The sequence below is a fragment of the Meriones unguiculatus genome, chromosome 3 (assembly GCF_030254825.1).
Source record: "Meriones unguiculatus strain TT.TT164.6M chromosome 3, Bangor_MerUng_6.1, whole genome shotgun sequence".
Taxonomy (NCBI): Eukaryota; Metazoa; Chordata; class Mammalia; order Rodentia; family Muridae; genus Meriones; species Meriones unguiculatus.
This window is the reverse complement of record NC_083351.1, coordinates 176556601-176573414: the sequence shown is the minus strand read 5'-3', so window position 1 is coordinate 176573414 and position 16814 is coordinate 176556601. Positions and strand designations below refer to the sequence as shown.

General features: G+C 52.2%; 1 protein-coding gene across 1 annotated transcript in view; it reads right to left on the bottom strand.

Annotated features, from left to right (window-relative positions):
- The window catches only part of Lrrc8d (leucine rich repeat containing 8 VRAC subunit D), a 103588-nt gene extending 100419 nt beyond the window's left edge, over positions 1–3169 (bottom strand). Inside the window, exon 1 of the transcript XR_009590990.1 lies at positions 3034–3169. The gene's annotated coding sequence lies outside the window, so the exon portion shown is untranslated. The remainder of the gene's footprint in view (positions 1–3033) is intronic.
- Positions 3170–16814: the final 13645 nt, after the last annotated feature.

Here is a 16814-nt window from a genome sequence, read left to right as displayed (position 1 = left end):
GGTTGCTCATGCTTGTGCAGACAGCAATGGCTGACCACCATTCCCCACCCCCAGCCCCGCCCCAGCTTGCACACTCCCACCATTAGAGCCGTTTCCTCTGGGCCAGGAGCTCCAGCCTGTGCACTGAAGGTCTGTCTGTTATTTACTGAGGGGAAGGGCATGTATCAAGCAACAGCTTAGGGCTGGCTGGCTGTCCTTCCACCCTGTGGGTTCCTGGGGTTAAACACCCTCCCCTGCCGTCCATCCCAGGGGTCTGAAGGCTGCTTAAAGGCATTTCACCACCTGCCCCCAGCCATGATGAGCACACATTCTTCATACTGCCCACTGCCCGCCGTGGCAGAATGGTCCCACTCTCCAGTAAGCCTCAGGCTGAGGCAAATGATCAACACTACTCACTCACTAGGAGCCAACTTTCCCACTAACTAGGTTAGTATTTTCTGCTGCAACTAGAGAAACCTGTTTACTTCCTGAAGGGCCCACGAAAGCGTGTGCCCCTTGATTCCCCCCTTCCGGGGAAACACACCCTTAACTGCTGTCAAAAGTCTACTGGGATCCCCGCCTCTGTCCTGACACACATATTCTCACCCTGAACTGTTGGACTCCTGCGTGTTTATCTGCTCTCAGGAGCACAGCAGTCCTCCAGTTCACACGGCACCCACAAGTTCCCTGCTCACTGCCAGGACCAGGGCTTCCTGGCGTACCTCAGGCCGGACACGGCCCACCACTTCAGGGACACACGTGGCCGAGTAAGGAGGGCCACGCTTGTAATCCCAGCACCAGGGCAGGTACACAGGGGGCAGCCTTGAGTTCCAGGCCAACCTGAGCCACGTGGGAGGGCCGCTGCCCATCTCAAAAACACAGCAAAAGAACATACAGGACTATAAATACAAAGATCCGTCAGAACCCCAACTTCCTACGGTCTGAGCCGATTCAGCTACAATTCGCCCACCAGGCCAGGGAAGTCCAACTTCCAAAACAGAGAGCTTCCAAGACAATTTAACTATTAGGACAAGTCAAACACACCAGAGTGTTCTAATATTAAAAAAATAAATAAATAAAAACTGAAAAAAAATCCTCAGAAAATCTCCATAAAATACACGGCGTACTGGAGGGAGGGGAAGGCCCTAACGCTGACTAGTGTTTTCAGTGCTGTAGGGGAAAAGGCAGGCGGAGAAAGCTCTGGCCGTGGCTCAACACTTGGCTGCATGAGGAGCGCTCCACCCTCCCCCCCAGTGCGGGGAGGGAGGGGGGGTCATCCGAGGACAGCTCACACTCTGACCTCTTCATCTACTAAGTTTCAATCAACGGAGCTTACACACCTTACACACCTTTCATAAAGACTAGAGGAAACTACGATAGCAGCGGCCTGTGCTTCTCCCCAGCCAGAAGTCTCCACTGTGGGGTCCTGTCCACCACGGGGTTACAGCAGGGTTGGCGGACGGCTCCCTAAACGATCGGCGGAAGCCAACCCTCCCAGGTTTCCAGCCTCACTTTAATCTTCAATTCTTTTTCAGGTCGACACATTGGGTTTTAGCTTCAGCTGGTGTCAGGACAACTCTGCCCCTGACCTCGCTGATAACGTATGTGCCCTGTGAGCTGTGAAAACAGCTGGTGTCTGAGGACATGAAGCGTGATCCCCCCCACCACCACCAGCACCAGAGCACCAGAAGCTCTGGGGAGGGAGGCCTGAATCACGCTCTCCTCCCATGGTTCACCCATACTTCAGGCCGGACTGTTCAGCCCTGCTCCTCCGGAGCTTCCTCCACACCAGTAGCAAGTGTGTATTAGATGCTCAGTGAACGCTGCTGGGGCGGGGGGAGTATTTTATTATTTAAACGGCCTAGGAAAGTTTCCAGAAGTCAGCGCCTCACCTCTAAATCTCTCCCAAAAAAACACACCTCCACAGCTGTCTTGTCCAGTACAAGAATGAAAACTAGAAAAAAAAAAAACCAAAACTTTCAAAGCTGAGGAGAAGGCAATCCTCGGAGGACGCACCAACCAAACAGGAGAATCTCAGGCGGGGGCTCCAGTCTGGTTAGGACGCCCACTGCCTGATCTCATCTCTTTGCCTTCCTCCTTCCTGCTCCCATTTCTTCACCTCGCCTTTTCTTTCCAGCAATACACACACACACACACACACACACACACACACACGCCCCTGCTGCATGGGAACCTCTGAGACCTCACACCTCAACCCTCTCCAGAGGGGACCTACCTCTCCTCCCCTCGACCCGAGGCCGCTCTCCTTCACTGCGGATGGCTTAAAAAAAAAAAAAAATCACAAGAACAACAACAAAAATCTCATTTCCTTATCTGTCAGGAATACCCCACAGGAAGGGGGACAGGAACAGGGGGCCCCCCATCGACCCTCCAGTCACTGGAGGCGACAGTCCTCTGGGCAGGCACCCCAGTTTTCCTCTCTTCCAAGCCCCTAAACAAGATTCAAGCAGAAGTCCCGCTCCCAAGAGCCCACGCTTCCAAACAAGCTAGAAGCGGATTATACCGGTACCCAAGCCGGAGATGGCCCGCGGCGCGCAGGGTGCACCTGCGGCCCCAGTGCCCTCCCCCGGGCGCGGGGGGCGGGGCGCAGGGCCTCCCCCTCCCCGCCCCAGCCCGCGCGGCCCACCCGGGGCGGGACGCAGGCGGATGGGGAAGCGTTTCTGGAGAAGTTCAAGGGCTCCTCTCGCCGGCACCCGGCCAAGCAGGCCAGACAGCAGACACCCACCTCCGGGAGGACTCGGAGCCGCGGCGACGGGCAATCTCCGCCCCTGCGATCGCGCGCACGGAGGCCGGGCGGGAGCGCGGCAGCCGCCACCCGGCCCGCGCAGGGCCCAGAGCGGAACAACGTCCCAGCGCGGGGTGGGGTAGGGGAATCTGGTCACGCCGCCCGCCCCGGGGTCCCGACGACCTGGCGGGTTCCCGATCGCGTCCCCGGCGGCAGCCCGGGGCCCCGCGGCGGCGCCGCGCGCGGGCGCGCCCCGGGGCCGTTCCACCTGCGCCCTCCCGGCCCGGGGTGGAACCACGCGCACCCACCTTCGCGGGCAGCCTGGGGCCGCGCGCTCCGGACCTTAGGCGGAGGCGGGAGGCGGCGGCATCACCTGCGGCGGGCGGCGGCTGCACCGGGACGCGCCCCGGAGGCGCGCGGCGCCCTGGACCCGGAGCCCGCGGCCCCGCCCGCGGCTGCCACCTCGAAGCGCGGCGGAGGAGCCGGGGCACCCCGGGCGGCGGCAGCGGCAGCGGCGGCGGCGGGAGCAGCAGCACATGACTCTGTAACGAGGGGAATTAGACAAAGCGTAACATGGACTCCGGGCCCGTGCAGGCGCCGCAGCTCTGGGACCAACCGCAGCCAGCGAGCGCCGCGACTGGCCGGGTCGCAGCCAATGGGGCGGGCCCGGGCCTCCATGTGATTGCCTGCGCTGTGCCCGCGCGCCCCGCCGCGCCTGCCCAGGGGTCCGTCCGGCTGGCCCGAGGGGCTGGGTGGCGGGGAGGTGGCCGGGATCCCGGACTGGCTGGCGGGCTCTCGGCAGGTGCACAGGGCGGGGAGGCATGGCCGCCGAACGTCGCCGGAGGCGCACTGCTTATCTCGGAGCGCACCTGGCCAGGGCATGGTGCCAGGCTGGCTGTTCCTCTGTGGCAAGCCGGCAGGGCCGGGAAGCCTCGTCCGTCCTGCACGCAGTTTCAGGAGGCTGTTCTAACCGCTAAGAGCTGCTGGTTGAGATTGGGAGGATGGGGGCGGGGGCTGATTAAAAAGTCATCAAGTGCCTTCCAACTAGATGGAGAAAGCAATTACCTGGGATTTAGGGCACGTGCACGTGGATGCCTGCTCGGGCAGCTGCTCGCCTCGTCAGTCCACCTCTGCTCTCAAAGCCTGATCTCGCAGGGTTTGGTTGCTTTGGTTTTTGGTTTTTGTTTTGTTTTGTTTTTCAGTTGAATCTGGACCTTCCTCTCTCCATCCCATTTCACCAAACGTCGTGCAAACGAAACGGGCACTTGGGAGGTGGTTCTAAGAACTTTCCCAACTTGATCTTTTTCCCGTGTTTTTGCTGCTGTGCGGTCTGTTTTCTTCTCTCTCTCTCTCTCTCTCTCTCTCTCTCTCTCTCTCTCTCTCTCTCTCTCTCTTTTTTTTCCTCCGTGGAGAGGCGGGGGCCGGGACACCGAGTCAGGCCGGTTAATTATTTTGTTTCAATCAAACAGAGCATATGACTCCTCCCCACACTTCAGTCTCTGCTTTCATCCTTACACCGCGTGCTTCTGGGAACGGTGGAAGTCGTGCCCAAGAACATCCCAACGAGATTGGTTTATCATCTGACGGCTCTTACCGAGCAAGCGCCAAGCGCCGCTCGGGGTGCCTCGGAAGGGCGGGGCCTCAGGGAGAGAGGCAATATAGAGAAGGCTATTCGGGGCTTGGGGGGGGCGTGGCCCCTGAGCAGTAAGCCGCTTGAAGAAGACCGCCCAGACAGGGAGGAGGCCGGCGGTAAGGACCCACGTCCCACCGCTGAGCTGCCCCGGCCGGTTTTCTTCCTTCCGGGACCCTCCGTGGCACAGCCTCTGCGGTCCCCAGGCCGAGGAGGAAGTGCGTGGACAGCCAGTGTGTGGCAGGTGATCCAGTTACAGGTCTGGGTGTGCTGACTAGGAGGTCAGGGCCGTTTTCATCCTCCTGACAGCGCTGTGATAGCCTGATGAAAAATATCCCGGTGTTACAGTAAGCTTAGAAACTTCCACCCTCTGGAAACGGCCCTGGACTCCACTTTCCTTTCTTCCCTTTTTTAAAAAACTGATCCTAGTGTAAGTTAAAAGCGCGGTGGGTGTGGGGGCTCGGTCCTGGTGTAATCTGAGCCCTGGAGAGCAGTCAGCAGGATGAGGAGTTCAAGATTATCCTCAGGTACATACCCTGTTTAGGCCAGCGTGCGTTATGGGAGGCCCTGACTCTAAAGACTGATAGAAACTGAGAAGGTGAAGGCGGATAGTCTGTAGCGCACATCACAGAGAGAAACACATTGTCACAGGGTGAATGGGAGATTAAATTGGACAAATTCCCCTGGAATACAATTTGGAAATTGTATTTTGTTTTGGACACAAGGTCCCCTGTAGCCCGGGCGACCTTGAACTCACAGTATCTGGAACTCCTGATCCTCCTGATTTCACCTCCAGAGTGCTGGAGTTACTGGAGAGTGAGTCACCATGTCCCAGCCTAATTAAAGATTAGTTTTTTAATTATGAGCATTGCGTAGTGTGTTTGTGGTCTCACAGAAGTGAGAGCAGGTGCCCACGGGGGCCGGAGGTGTCGGATCTGCCTGGACCTGCAGTTACAGGCAGTTGTGAGGTGACTTGCATGGGTGCTGGGAATCAGACTCCAGGCCTCTGCAGAGGCAACCACCGAGCCATCCCCCTAGCCCCTTGGTGCGGACTTTTTTTGTTTCATTGGTTTGCTTGCTTGAGACAGGTTTTCTCCACGTAGCCCCAGCTGTCCTTGAACTCACAAAGATCCGACAGCCTCTGCCTCCCATGTGCTGGGATTAAAAGTAATGGGAACATTTTTGACAAGGTGTATGTATTATTTTTGCATACACAGTTCCACACCTAGGAAGATTTGCTTTCAGTCCGTGCATGCAAAAACGGTATGTCTCAAAAATATTTACACATGGCATCTGGAGGTGGAGCTTCAGGCTTGGGTGTTTACCTAGAACACAGGAAGCTTGAGGTTTGATCTCAAGCACTAAATACTCAGTGTGCCAGGTGTGGTGGCACATGCTTATAATCCTCGCATTTACGAGGTGAAGAAGGAGAATCAGAAGTAGCAGGGCTTCCTGGGCTACCTACCAAATTTGAGGCAAGCCTAGGATACACAAAACATCGTCTCAAAAAAGAAAAAGGAAGTGAGGAGTCAAACATGATAAAGAGATGAAGAAAAAAATCACTCTGGTAGCCCAGCAGACACAGATAAAATGAGAACGCCTATTTACCCTCCACTGCCTGGTGGGTAACCAGGAAGGCAGAGGCCAAAGATGAAAACTGAGCCGAGCTTAGTGGGACACACCTTTAATCCCAGTACACTGGAGAGGCAGAAGCAGGGGAATCTCTGAGGTTGAGGGCAGGGCAGCAGGGCAGCCTCGTCTAGAGCGAGCTCCAGTACAGCCAGGGCCACACAGAGATTGAAAATACCCAGAGAGAGAGAGAGAGCACGCGTGTAGTAACAGCAGGCCTGCTATTTCATGTACCTCTCTTTCTCCCGAGTGTTTTAATTATGAAGCTGGTTTGCACTAACCTGTGCTGTATCGTGCCTGAAGACCCCTCAGTAATACTGAATGATTGTATAATTAACCTTCCTCCCAGAGAAGGGGCCCAGCTCCTTCGGGGTCATATGTTTACATTATTTTTTCATTGTCAAGTAAAAAGCCTAACATGACCGGCATAGACAGCCCAAAAATCTATAGGCATATTTTCTTTTTAATTAGTGTGGAAATCAGACTTTACAAATTAGTCCCCAGATGCTCAGGGATAATCTATAAAGTGAAAAAGAGCCCTGGACAGAAGGACTAAGCCTGGCTATGCCCACACATTCCCACGTAAATGATGGAGAGTATGGGAGGGAGGTTGGAAGATGTATGATGCGCGGAAAGGGCTTAGCCTAGTGCCTGGACCAGAAGCATTATCTGGTATAAATATTTCCACATATCAAAAGTGTGACAACAGTTACAGTCCGCCGTGGCCCTCTTCCCAGCAGTGCTAACGTTCCGCTCACCGCGGTGGTGGATGGATGCCATGATCACACGGTGTAGGCTCAGCCTCAGCAGATGGTAAAGTGGTACCACAGCACACGCTGACCTTGAGCTTCAGGTCTAGCCCAGGATGGCCTTCCGTTTCTGGTCCTCCCGTGCACACCTCCCCAGGGCTGGGACTGCAGGCCAGTGCCCTCCCAGCTTTGCCTTTCTCCTTTTATGACTTAACTCTCTCTTGTTTCTTTTCTCCAAGCGGATTTAAGCCATCTCGCTTCTTAGACTTATATAAACAAACCCTTAGCCTCCTTCCTTCAGAGCTCAGGGAGTTTCAGTGATGGAGGCCAACGCAGCCGTGAGCAGGTCAGAAAGGAAATGGACTTGGGTGGACAGTGTTGGGCAACCCTCCCGTGACATAACACATCACCAGACTGCTATAGTTAGAGTGTGTTGAAATAGAGGCCGGAGAAACTAAGGCATGTGTCTTAACCCCAAAGAAAGAGAAGCGGATCTGTGCCTTCTCAAACAGATTCCAGGAGTTGGCAGATGTAAGCCGGCCTGTCCGGGTGGCTGGACACTTCTTAAGGAAACATACCATTTCAGTAAATGAAGGGGAAAGCAGCAAACAAGAAAAGAGACACAACAATTCAGACACCTGCAAATCCATACATGCCCTGTCTTCCAAGCCCTGGCTTAAAAAAATAAAATGGTGATGGCAAGTAGTGGAGAGGGAAAGAGAGAGGAGAGCGGTGACACTGGTCACAGTCTCCAACTGAGACCGGACGTCATCTCGGGCGAGAGACAGAGGCCTGTCAAGAGGAACAGGGGTGGCACCCATCTCTTTACAGCATAGAACTCGGTTGCCTCCTTACCGTGTTCCTTTTTTCACATTTGCATCTAAACACCCCAAGAGGGTTTTTTCCCCCTAAATATAGCACAAATTTAAATGGCCAAAACCTCGACTCTGGTTCCCCTTCAGAGCTCTTGCTCCTCAGGGCTTTCTTCACTTGACCTTACTAAACAGCACGTCTGGCCTTGGTGCTGTGCGGGCTGGGTGCTCTGACCCATCCTGGACTTTTTCTCTCCCCAGCTCTATCTAACCAGCCGGGTAAGCTGTTAGCTCTTGTCACTGCTGGGACGTGAAATGTTGCACACAGGCTCATGTGCTGGAGGCCTAGTCTGCAGCTGGTGACGTTCTTCTGGGGAACTTTAACGGGTGGGACACTACGGAAGAAGTAGGTCACTGGGGATAGGCATTTGTGGAAATATCTTGGCTTCCTTACTGTCCCTCTGTCCTCCTCCCAGGACCCATGAAGGAAGCAGCTCTGTTCTACCATCCCTGCTATCCCATGATGCTCTGTTTCATCACAAGCCCACAGCAATGGACGCACATGACGGTGGCATCCATGTCTATAACCCTGAGCCAAAACAAATCTCTCCTCCCCAAAACAACTCACAGGTACTTGTCAGAGCAACAAATCCACCCGCCCCCTCTCTCGCACACACACACTTTCTTCTACCTTCTAACTACAGCTTTATACTGTAGAATGAGAGGTTGTCAACAACAGACTGAATTAATAATAGTTCCCTATGACTTTATCACCTGTAGGCACTTAGTGTGAACAAACATCACTTTGTATAATGACACAACTGACAAAGCATTTCTCAGAATGTTTGTCCCACTGTCCCGCGGGGCTTCTTCAGATACCATGAGCTCACGGATCATTCCTTGTTGTGTAGCAGTCTCCTCCTAGTCTGAAATACTCCATCCTACTGGGAAGACCCTTAAGCCAGAAGGTAAACACTCAAAATAGTTTCAGGAAGTCCCTGAAACTGAACAGATTCATTGCTTAGCCAATTCAACTGCTTAGCCAAGCCTTCCCTCTGATGAAATTAAACAGACCTCACACACACCAAGAGCTTCCTGCCTCCCACTGCAAGCAATAAGGAGTCACTCAGACAAGCCAAGCTGCAAAGAAGACTCTGAAAGAAGACAAGCTGTCTTGAAGAAGTTTAAACCAACTGAGTCACATGGAAAGGACATTCACCAACCTTTTGAGCTTCCTGCTGGCTGTGCAGTGCGCTCCAGGCTCCCCACTCTTGTGAGCTGACACCCATGGACTTGGCTATCTTTGTCTGTGAGTCATTTCTGCTCCTGTACATAACCTCTCAAATTTCTGTGAGGAGCTCCAATAAAACTCCCTGTGCGCCAGCGTGGACTTTGCTGGTGTCCTTCCCATGGTCTGTTGTCAGCCTCTGTCTGGGGGTAAGTGGGCATTTGTTCGTGTCTCCCTAGGAATAACCTCACACAGCACCTGGCTCTCAGATCTCTGAACTCACGAATCACAGTGTAGATCCCCATGGTTCTCCTCCAGCTTGCGGAAGGTAGTGCATGGGGCATTTCCACCTCCATAGTCACATGAGCCAGTTCCCATGGTAAACCCTCTCATATTCATGTTTCTATATGTATATCACCTCTCTGTATATATTTGCCATCTGTTATTTATCATCACCTAATCCTTCCATCTATCTGTAGCTTATTGTGTCTACGTCTCTGGAGGATCCTAATACAGGGAGGTAAGGACATGAGTCTAAACCACTCATATGTGAAAGGCAGGTAAACCTCCTTTTCTGGGAGTCTATAATAGCCTATAATAATCACCAGTATATTAGGAAATAGGTGTTTCATGTTTGACTTTATGTCCTGTCACACAACTCTTAAAACTTTCGGGATCTTGAAAGTCGTGTGTTGTTGCTGCTGTTGTTTTCTTAGTTCCTTTTGTGCTGGGGTGTGAGCTGATGACTGGCAGTTTTTAAGTAGTTTCCCAAATGGGGATTGGCCACCTGGAAGACCAAGATAGAAGCAGAGGGTTTGAACTCTGATCTTCATGTCCCCTGACCACTGCGGAGTGAAGTTGAAGGTGAATTGGCCACTAGTGATCAGTGACGCAACCACAAATGTGTGTGACTCAAGTCTCAACTCACCCCTCAGAGAAATATTCAGCTCCCACACCAAGATGGCAAGCCTACAGTGGTCTAGAGGTTCTGACCCTGTTCTCCCCACTCTGACCCGTGAATCTCTCCATCTGTATTCTGTGTGGTTTTCTTCACAAGAAACCACTGAGCACATTCCCCTGACATCCGTGAAGTCCTGACAAATTAAACCCAGAGAGGGTCCCTAGCCTCCCACTGCTCAGGTCACAACCTGGCATCCAGCATGACAATGGGCAGCCTTGAGACTCGGTCCCCAAGGGATCCAATGTTACTTCAGGTAGTCACTGTTAGGGGTGAGTTGAATGAAATGATGGTCAATGGTACCCAGTGCAGAATAAATTGCTTGTTTGCTGGTGTGTGTGTGTGTGTGTGTGTGTGTGTGTGTGTGTGTGTTAGGGCGGTGATGTCACAGGACTCTTGTGTTGATTGTGACTGACTGAGGGCACAAGGAAACAGAGTCTGAGTTCAGTGTGTCCCTGTCAGCTCCTGAAAGTTGATCTTCAGCACACTCATTTTAGCTCCCGTTTCCTTGTCCCCACCCTGGAGAAAGGAATCTAGAGCTCTGGCTGGCCTCAAACTCCCCACAGAGCCAAGAATGGCTTGTCATTCTTCCTCTGCCTCCCAAATGCTGGCATTAAGGTGTCCATCACCACATGTGGTCAAACCCAGGCCTCAGCGTATGCTGGGCTGCTGCTCTACCCACTGAGCCCCAGCCCAACCCAGGTGTTTTTGTTGTTGCTGTTTTAACTGTTTAACTGATCATTAAAAGTTTAAGCACAGGATTTTTTTTTTTTTTTGGCCTTTTTTCATCATGACATGAGTGACAACTCAGAAGAGTTACTGTCCTCATCCCCTCTACTTTGGTTTAGTTAATGAGAGTTGTATGGATCAGCGGTACATACTTCACGCACACCATCAGAAAAACACTCTCTTCCAGGCACAAATTTAGAAGCGACTGCTGTCGTTCACAAATGTAGCCTTTCCTCAGCAATTCTAAAAATTGTTTCTCTTGAAACTGTTTCTCAGGCAACCTTTCTTTTTTGTTTTGTTTTGTTTTGTTTTGTTTTTAGGGACAGGGGTCTCAGTGTAGCCTGAACTCTATTTGTAGACCAGGCTGGCCTCGAACTCACAGTGATCAACCTGCCTCTGCCTTCCCGAGTGCTGGGATCACAGGCATGCACCACCTCACCCAGCAATCAGGCAGTCTTTCTTCCTCTTTGTGTAAACACCTCCATCTCCTGCGTGGTTGTGGAAGGTTGAGGATAGTGTTGATGCTGAAGACCAGACCTACTGACTGGCTGCACTTTAATGCCAACCCCAGATCCAGGAGGATGGACTGCTTAGCCAAGCCTTCCCTCTGATGAAATTAAACAGACCTCACACACACCAAGAGCAGATAGATACACACTATCTGAATACCGTCCAGTGCAGTCAGCAACTTCAGGCCGTCAGGTGAAGGCTTGGCAGAAGCTCCAGGTGAGGATGGGGTACCCTGGTGGCAACGGTGGCCAGAGGACTTTGGAATGATCGGCAGGCTGAGCGTGAACAGCAGCTGGACTCTAGTGTCCAGCAGCCTGGGTGATACTTCAGCTCAAGTCCAGAGAACAAGCACTCCTGCCCAGCTGCTGGGCCGCTCCTGGGGGCAGCAGTGCAGTTCAGGACTTGGATGCCAGGTCACTCAGCTTTGGCCAGAGTGGATTCCAGAGTTTGGGTGGATGGGGCAGGGCCATTTACTGCCGCAGTGTCTTGCAGGCTGTAGCAACACTGGAACTCTTCCTCCTGTTTGTTTTCTCAGGGATGTCGAGGGTGGGTTAGGCCTGTGATTTTGACGCAATAAATGAACAAAACTGAAATGTTGGACGCCTCTTCCAAGGGCTTCCTGCCCTTCCTGCTGCCAGCTGATCAGAGGCCAAGGGGAAGAATGGAGAAGGCACAGGTGTGAACTACTTGAAGCTGCCAAGGGCAACCTGGAATTCTCAGTGCCAGGCTCCTCCTTCCCCCAACCCGTTCCATCTGAAGCTGGGGCTGACTTTTCTACCTCCCTCACCTACATCTTCGGTTTCTTTGAGATTCGCAATGGACCCCTGTGTGGCATGAGTGTGATGTGTGGAGGCTGCCATCCAAAAATAAACTATTGCACCGAAGAGGAAAAGGGCCGGTTGAAGAGGCGTGCCAGCCAGCCGTGGTGCTCTGCAGCAGTTATTGGGTAATGTCTGCAGATTTTCTCTACGCAAAGCCAAATGGGGCTGATTAAGCTCCTCTGGTATAATTTTTAAAAAGAAAGGACAAGTTAAAAATAGTCTAAAAACAAGTCCTAGAAGCTCAGGGAGAACTGAGGGTGAGGTGCTACATAATCGCCATTCACAGGCCTGCTGGGGCAGGACAAAGGGCCCTCAAAGGACAGAACATTGCTTCCAGGGCACACCGAGAGGCCATTTTCTTTTCCCTTTCTTCCCTCTTCTCCTCTCCTCTTACCTCCTTTCTCCTCTCCTCCCTCCCCTTCTCTGCTGTCTTCTCTCTCTCTGTCTCTCCCTTCCTCCCTCTCCTCTTCTTCCTCTCTTCTCTCTCTCTCTCTCTCTCTCTGACAAGTTCTCATGTTGCCTAAGCTAGCCTTAAACTTCATATGTAATAAAGAATGACCTGGGACTCCCAACCCCCTCACAGTCCCTCTCGAGTACTGAGGTCCCAAGTGTGCAGCCCCTCTGCTGTTTTCTGCAGTGCTGAGGGTCAAACCCAGGACTCTGCAAGCACTCTACCGACTGAACCTCATCCCAGCCCCTTGTGGGGGCAGTGTGTCAGGGGCTGAAGCCAGGGCACATGGCCTGAGTTGGGCTCAAGTTTGTGCCTGCCCAGTGTTAGGAGCCAGGTCTCAGTAGTGACACCAGCCACACCAATCCTCAGCTCTAGGCTTCCCCTCCTGTACCACTGTTGAGCTGTTGTACAGATTTTGGAAGTGTCCGATGATAAGTTCTGTGTCCCAAGGTCTGGCCCCTGCCTTCCTTGCCAGAGACCAAGCATTGTTATCCCAGCAGGTCACAGATAAGGCAGAGACTGATTTAAACAGCGAAGCCCCTTGAGGGTGTGACAAGAGATGTGTGTGCCAGTCTGAAACCCAGCTGGGAGCCTCAGGAAACTCTGCTTGCACAAGGAAGGCCTCAGAGTCTGGGGAGCTGGACCCGAGTCTTAGGAAGCAGAGGGAGGCAGAGCTGCAGCTACTTTTGGACAGGGGTCAAGTGTGCTTCCCCTTGCCTCTGGCTTGTGCCTTGGGCCCAGGAACCCGGCTTCCTTGATGGCTTGCAGAAAAACTCACTCCAGCAATTAGAATCTTGTGGGTCCAATTTCTACACTTGGTAGCGATACCAAAACCATTTTTAGGTGCTTATAATGTATCAGACCTTGCCAGGATTCCATCTATACTGTATATATATATAGTTTTGTTTTAGTAAATTACTTTTAAACTTTTCATCCAAGTGTTTACGGTATGTTGAGCATATTCTCGCCCATACCCTGCTGCCCTGCTGTTTCTTCCAGCCCCCTCCCATTTGTTCGAGTGTGTGTGTGTGTGTATGTGTGTGTGTGTGTCTATGTGCATATGAGTTTGGTGCCCATGGAGACCAGGGGGAGTTGTGTGGTGTGGACCTGGAGTTACCGGAGCTGGGAGCTGCCTGGTATGGGTGCTGGAGTCAAACCCAGTCTTCTGGAAGAACATCCTGTGCCCTGCAAGTGCGGAGCCATCTCTCCACCCCCGAATTTTTCTTCTTTATGGTTAAAAAAAAAATTCTCTTGTGCACAGGGAGCACATTTCCCGAATGCATGCCTCTGTTGTTGGGTGCCTGCGTTGGTTCTAGAACTTAGAGTAATGGAGAGCATTGCAGTATAAGTTGGTGTGCTAATCTGTGTGTGTTTGCTTGATAGTTTGTGCTTTGATTTTGAGAAAGGATTTTGCTATGCAGCTTCAGGCTGGCTTCTGACTCCGGGCAATCCTCTTGCCTCAGCTTTGAGAGCACAGGGATTACACGTGTGTACCACCATCCTGACTTACCTGTATTATCTTGTTTACTTACTCACCAGTAGTTCTAAGGGCACGACCTGGGTGTACTGTTTGTTATCTGTACCAGGCAAACCATCCTCCCCAGGTTAAATCATAATCAGCTCTGGCTGCTGAAACAACAGGCTGGAAACGAGGTTCTCTGACAGCAGATGTTGGTTTTCTTGAAGTTTTGGAGGCGAAGTCCAAGATCAAAGTCCTACAAGGCTTGCTGTCTCGTGACATCTTTACTTTGGGTTGCTGTTTGCTTCTCTCGTGTCCCCACATGGCCTTTGGGGTTCTCTGGTGCCTCATCTTAGGACACAAGCATAACTGGGGAGGGCCATACCTCTGTGGCCTCACTCCACCTCAGTCGTTTCCTTAGCGATTCCTCCTCCAAACACCACCGTGCTGGGGACTAGAGTTTGTTCGGGCATGGCACAGATACTTCACCCGTAACTGGTAGTTTCTTCAGCAGTAAAATGTGAGTGGCTCTGCCTTTGTATTAGATCGTGGAGAGAGCTGGATGAAATCACACATGGCAAGTGCTCATCAGAGCCCCGGGCACACGCCATGGTCCAGCTGGTCACATATACCAAGGGTGGCACTGTTACTGTTAGCCCACCTTGAAATGTACAGCCCGGACTGTCAGAGCAGCATTAGCAGAGGCTATTGTATCCCAGCATAAGTTTTTTAGGATCCAAAGCCTGGCTTAGTCCCATTATATTTTATGGCTTCTCATAATGTGGCTTTCAAACTCAGGCTTCGTGCATGCTGAGCAAGCCTCCTCCTTGCACAGTAGACCAATCTTAAGATCTGAAGAGTAGAACTGTTGGCGTACTTTTTTTTTTCTCCAAGACAGGGTTCCTCTGTGTAGCCCTGGCTGTCCTGGACTCTCATTGTAGACCAGGCTGGCCTCCAATTCACAAAGATCCATCTACCTCTGCCTCTGCTTCCGCAAGTGCTGGGATTAAAGGCTTGGGGCACTGTGCCCAGCTTGTTGGCATAGTTTTTATCTACACTATTGGTTTCTCCTGCTTCTACCTCTTCTCTTCACCCTTTGTCCCTCCTAACACCTCACAAACCCCTATACTGAGTAGGAGAAAAAGAAGGTTTGTGGGGAAAGGGGTTGGAGCTCTCTGGCTACTTCCAGCTGTTAGGGTCGTCAGGGTCTTTGGGGGCAAGGCCAATCTCAGTCATCAGGATGTCCAGCAGTCCAGCAAACCAGCAAAGCACACGTAGATCTCAAGGTGGTTTCGCCTTAAACATCACACATTCAGCCTCAGGAACTGTATCTTAGTTTTGGTTTTTCTTCAGTGCTAGTAATCCAGCCCAGGACATGCACCAGGCAGCTGACCTGTCAGTGAGCTGTGTCCTCACTCCCACACATGGTGTGATTCTCTGGTGTCTAGCAGAGCATCTATCAACCAAAGACAACTGGAAATAAGGATTCAGTTCAACGATCCTAGACCAACAGGAAAAATGAAGGTGATGAAATACCTATGACGTCACAGCTCCTCTTGGTGCCCCATCTTGGCCATGAAGGTGACACACTTTCCAGGCTTGCATGAATCAGGGTAGTGTGTGTGTGTGTGTGTGTGTGTGTGTGTGTGTGTGTATGTTAACAGGGTCTCTTTCCTGGGCTGGCCCCAGACATAGCTAGAAATGGCTTTGCTGTTCAGATTCTCCAGTGTCTGCCTCCCAGGCTAGGACTATAGGCATGCATGACCCTGCCTAATTTTTTCTGCATTTGTTGATATTTTTCCATGTGTGTGCGAGGCAGCATGCACGTGGGGGGAAGAGGACAGCTTGCACGGATTGGGATTCCACCGTGTGGGCTGGGGGCTTGAACTCAGGTTGTGAGCCTTGGCAGCAAACTCCTTTAACCACACCTGGCTCTTTGTGACTCTGGGTAAGGACATCGGCCGCCCTAGGCACACCATTTTTCCACATCCACCCCTAGTCCTAGAGTTCCCTCTCTCGAGAAACAAGTGTGTTGCAATGACGCATCCCGAGAAAATGTTTGAAGTAACAGTAACAAATGCAAATCAGGCTGGATGAGGCAACACAGAAATGTGAGTCTTTTTGAAGGATACGCTGAGTGGAACCTTTCCACATGGAGTTCACCAGCGACCCACATCATACACCCACGCAGGATGCTCAGTAAACGTATCAGCACTTCATCACAGCCTGGGATCACAGTGTGTGTGGGGGTTGGGCACCCACAACCCGGACTTTGGGTGATTCCCTATGAGAAGCTGAGGGCCGTTGTGAGGTGGTGCCCAGGAGAGCCCCTTGCGGCCAAGGAAGCCCAGTGTAGTCTAAAGACCCAGAGAGGAGGACAGCCAAGGCCTTAGCCGTGAGAGCCCGCTGGCTTTAGAGATGGAGAAGGGGGAAGAAGCTTCCACTGAGCAGGGGTTGGATGGAGTAACCAGGGAATCCAGGAAGCTATGCTCATGACTGCAGGGATCCTGGTCAGGCCGGAGTGAAAGGTCAAGAATGTGGAACAGGAATCTTAAAGACTTCTGCAAATGAGGGCACTGAAGGAAACGTCAGCTGCCTTAGCTTTGAGCATGTCGCCTGAAGGCGGCTGATAGCGAAATGTTCCCATACCCGAGACTTTGGGACCACCCCTTGCTTTTCCTGAACTACAGTTTCCTGATCTAGGGAGTGGAGACAAGTCCTGTTTTACAGAGATGTGAGACAGAGTGGCTGAGTGGCATACATCCGAAAGGTCAGTCCTGTTCCCAGGGTGGGGGTGGGGGTGAGGATAGGGTGGGAGGGGGTGGGTGGGTGGAGAGCGCTCCTTCATAGCCCATCAAGCAGGTTGTGACAGCTGGCCTGGTGATGTTATCTGTAGGATTTTTTATTGCTTATTTCCTGTCTCATCTTCCGGTCCCTGGTTCTCTAGCAGCTCTCGCACGCTTTCTGGGCGGCTGTGTAGCCAGCCTTCTCCCGGAGCGCCCTCTAGTGTCAAGTGACTTAATCTAGCTCTGAGTGTGAGCTTGAGGGAGTTCTGACGAACCAACAAAACTGTCCCTGGGAGTTCTGTTGAAAACTTATTAATGATACAGAAA